Genomic DNA, 4,647 nt, shown 5'->3' on the forward strand with positions numbered 1-4,647 from the left:
ATATATATATATATACACACACACACAAACCACCACAAAGCATGCTTGGTACCAAGTAGGTGTTAAATTATAGCTATATAAAACTTCCCTAATTAAGTGATTAGATTAGTATATCATAAAGAGCAAGTAGAGAAGTTCAGTGCCTATTACACACATGCACTCTGTTTGTGGCACTTTACATAGGTACCTTATGTAATTCTTTCAACCATGTATTTTTGAGAGAAAGAAACAGATGCGTGAAGAGCATGATTATATTTAATGGTAGCTACGGGACTGGAGAATGACTCATCAGTTAAGAGCACGGGTTGTTCTTCTAGAATACTGGGGTTTGATTCCCAGAACCCACAGATATAGGCTCACAACCTTCTGCAATCCAATGCCCTCTTCTGACCATGAGGGCATGAGATACTCATGTGATACATGGATCCAAGCAGGCAAAACACAATGCTCTCCCCAGGAGCCATAGACTATCTAAAAAAAACAAAAACAAAAACAAAAACAAAAAAACCCTAACACAAGGTATAAGAATCCCTCTCTTGAGGGTCATGGTTTCCAAGAGACATCCAAAACATTCTAGGTTATTGTTGTTCCATTTGGTTGCCCCCAGAAGTGGAAGGGAAGTAAGTCCCTACTGCTGAAGGTACCATGCATTTCTGACACAGGATACAGAGGACCTAAGCTAGATCTGATCTTAAGGTCTCCTCCTTGAAGACTAGTTTTCATTTACCATAAAGCACCCTACAAAATTCCCAAGGAAGGAAGCAACCAGCAACCCTAGCCAGCTACCATGATGCCAATGAACAACAACAGCCAGCATACCATGATAACCATGATACTGTTAAGGTCATGACACACAAACCTTGGTGGTAACCAACAGCTCTCTAATTGTACTTAGGACCCATCCAACAGAAGGGAAATAAGTCTGGTACTGGAAACCTAGCTAACTACCCAAGGCTAGTGAAGCCATGGATCTTGGAGGAGAACCTACAACAACCCCCACTTTACTAAAACAACATAATCCCTAACTACTGTGTAAATATTTATCCTTCTACTCATAGACAATATTTCTCACACCCATCAAAGAAAATTACCTTTGCAACAGATGAAGACCATTACAGAAAACTACAAGTGATCAAAACTCAGAGTTGTGGTGCCCATTCGTAACTGATATATCTACAACATAATCCCTGCACTTAAGACTCGGGGATCACTGAAGAAGGGACCAGAGACATGTAAGAGCCCGAAGAACGGGAGTTCGCTGTAAGACTTTGTCTCCTAGAAGTGTCAAAGAAGCTGCATCCATGAAGTCTCACCAGCAAAGCTGCCTAAACAGGACCTAAACAAGCATGGTAACAATACACAAGCTAACATGAACCTGGGAAAACACCCAAGGCCCCTTAACCTAAGACAAGGAAGTACAGGCAACTAAGAGATGCGCAGAGCAGGAGAAATATTTTCCCCCAGGGGAGAGCATCCCAATTGGTTATCCAATACCAAAAGGTCAGCTTTCAAAACATATCAAAAAAGATCATATATTTGAATGAGAACAAGGTGGAGTATTTGGGATGGGCTGGGGGGAGAAAAAGGAAGGTGGAGATGATGTAAGATTATTATACTTCAAAAAAATTAAAATTAATTTTAAAAAGTATACAAAGTTTGGAAGGCGTAAGAAAAGGAAGATTGAAGAGAAGGAATGGAATAAGATCAAAATACATCATGCATGTATGAGATTCTCAAAATATTATGAAAAATATGTTTTAAAATACCCATACACATAAAAATAAAGTAATAAAAATATTTTTAATTTAATGAGAAATAACTGCATTTTAATTAGGCTAGGGAGTCTTACAAACCAAAAAAAGAAGAAACATTATAGAGTCTAACATTCCAAGAATCATTCATGCACAATTCATAGCAAATTAGAAAATAAATGTTCAGTTATTTGTATGTGAGAGCGAATGCACTCCATGAACCACATCCTAGAGGACATATGCCTTGACTTGTCTTGTTGTGAGCTGCCACTGAGCCATTTTGGCTCCTCTTCATCTATCTCCTTCATGACTAAGATTTATAAAATGATTACTCATGATCTGACGGACAGTCTTCAACTTCACACTAGCAGGAAGAGAGCTGAGCCATTGGGAAACCAAACCAACATCCATGGACTTGTTAATTCTCATAGGGCAAAGCAATGAGGCACTGTACAAAACTGAAACCATATTCAGAACTCCACCAAACCCAGCTGGAACCAAAAAGGGAGTGGGGACCAAAAGATTAACCAACATGGCGAAAGAGTTTGTAGACTATTCCATCTAAATATAATATTTACCTACGTGTATAAATGTTTGCTTTAGCATTTTATGATCCAACATATGACTCAGAAACCCTTGTAGTCCTTCAAAAATAACAGAAACCTTTAATTGCAAGATGACATGGCCATGATGAGCTTTTATAAGCCACCAATCACCTAAAAGTTTCTACATTGCTCTATGTCAATGTATATCTTAAATCTCCAAAGCACTGTCAGGGAATGCCTATTTCATGGTTAAAATGTATAACAGAGAAATAGGATTAATCTAGTCTCACACTTTTAATATTCAGTATTGAGGAGAAACAGGAGACTGTGCTATTTATTCTAAAGGAAATCAAATGCACTCATAGGGCTTCTGGGAGAAGGTCAGACTTAGGGCGGGTACAGAGAGAACAGAAAGAAATAAAAGGATGAGCATGGATACAAAACCAGACCTTCTAGGCAACCGAGGGAACATACACCCAAATAAGAAGGCAGGGTTTCAATTAGCTTCAGTGATTCAAGTTTCTCCTTTTGAATGATATTAATAATTGCTACTGACAGAAGAAAGGCACTCTTAAAGAGACGGTACATCTTGCTGGCAGTTTCTAGTGAATAAAAAGGCTAGATTGATAAATAAGTTATGACTAAGAACTGAGAATCAAAGGGACATTAAATGGTGCAGGAGCTCTGTGTCTGAAATATCAGGATAGGAGTACTCCTGATATGATTCCACTGAGGACTCACAGCAAGGGAGAAGGTCAAAACCACGAATGATTTGAGAGGTAATGTGTGGGTAGTAATTGAAAAGGTTTGGCAGAGAAAGGTGTTTGGGGAGGAAGTCATGAAAGAAAAAAAGCAACCTGGAGCAGACCTTACTAATTGGTTGTGGCAAGAAATTAATCTGCTGACTCAATAAATAGTCTTTCTTAGATTTATGGAGAGTAGTTTAGAATGTCACACCTTTCCACACATTTTTCCATCAAGAGTAGAGTTATAAGAACATAATTAACAAACTAATGGACAAATGAGGTCTTAAGTAGCATTTTGGATTAGAAAGATCCTTGGGGAAAAATAATCTTAGCATGCTTTATTTACAGTAAAACCTCTCCATCCAAAAAATAGTACCTCTGCTAAGGGTGTTTAGAATTCCTTTATGTGTGCTGGAAAAGCAATGGAACTGTTGTTTTGATTGGAGGGTGTTCATGTTGTAGGTAAAGTGGAAAGCATGAAGGCATACCATTCGTAGCCAAATCTAATGGATGGAGTGCTGAAAGTGATCTAATAATTAATCAAAAATACAGTTCTAGAGTCCTGCTGCAGCCTGCCTGCAGAAGCCTTGCCTCCCACCTCCACTCCATCCCCTGGGTAATATGCCCCTAATGCAGATCCAGGGGCCCACTAGGTATCTCCTGGCACCTCTCTAGGCCTTTCCTTCTGGCCCATTTCACCCATAGACTCACAGAATCACTCTCTAAGGGGAACCTTCAATAGCCATATAGGCTGGATATTAGTAAGTGACCTTTATTATCCTTTCTCCTCCGCTCCAGTCTATCCAACCTTACTCTTAGTTCTGTGCAGCCCACCTACAGGAGCCTCTCCTCCCACCCCATCTCCATTCTCTGGGGACTATGCCTCCTACCGTTGCTCAAGGGTCCCCGAGTTGTTTCCAATGCCCCGCTTAGCTTTTCCTTTCACTGCAGCTTTTTATTTTGTGTAACCACCAACCATCAGAAGCACCCTCTACAATAGACCCCAGAATCATCAAAGTTGGTTAGAATCCAGAATGCGCAAGAGCAGCCAAAGCATAGAATATCCAACCAGTATCTGGGTGGTGTTGTCACTTGCCTTTAATCCCGAATAAAGTCTCATATAAAGGCAGGTTCAAACACTTGACTTTCAGTAGGAATTCTGAAATCCAGAAGGGACTGATCAGTTGCTCTACAAGCTCTGAGAGACAACAGATACCCACCCACAGTGCTATCACATGAAAAACTATCAAATACAATCAAATGAAAAAGAAAAACATCCCAGAATATTAAAAAATATATAACTAATTCTGTCTACCAATCCAGCTCTACAGAAGAGTCTAGCAATAAAAGTTCAGTCTGAAGAGAGCAAAATAAGACACAAGAAATAAATCATCCCAGAATAGTAATTAAAAGGCAGGAAAACTCATAGCACAACAACAAAATAACAGGAATCAATAAACATTGCTCATTAATAACTCTCAGTATCAATGGTCTGGATTCCCCAGTAAACAGACAGACTAACAGATTGAATTAGAAGAAGAATCTGGCCAAGAATATGGAACACACCCTTAACCCTAGTACTTGGGAGGCAGAGGCAGGCAGATC

The sequence above is a fragment of the Mastomys coucha genome, unplaced genomic scaffold (genome assembly GCF_008632895.1).
Source record: "Mastomys coucha isolate ucsf_1 unplaced genomic scaffold, UCSF_Mcou_1 pScaffold16, whole genome shotgun sequence".
Classification (NCBI taxonomy): domain Eukaryota; kingdom Metazoa; phylum Chordata; class Mammalia; order Rodentia; family Muridae; genus Mastomys; species Mastomys coucha.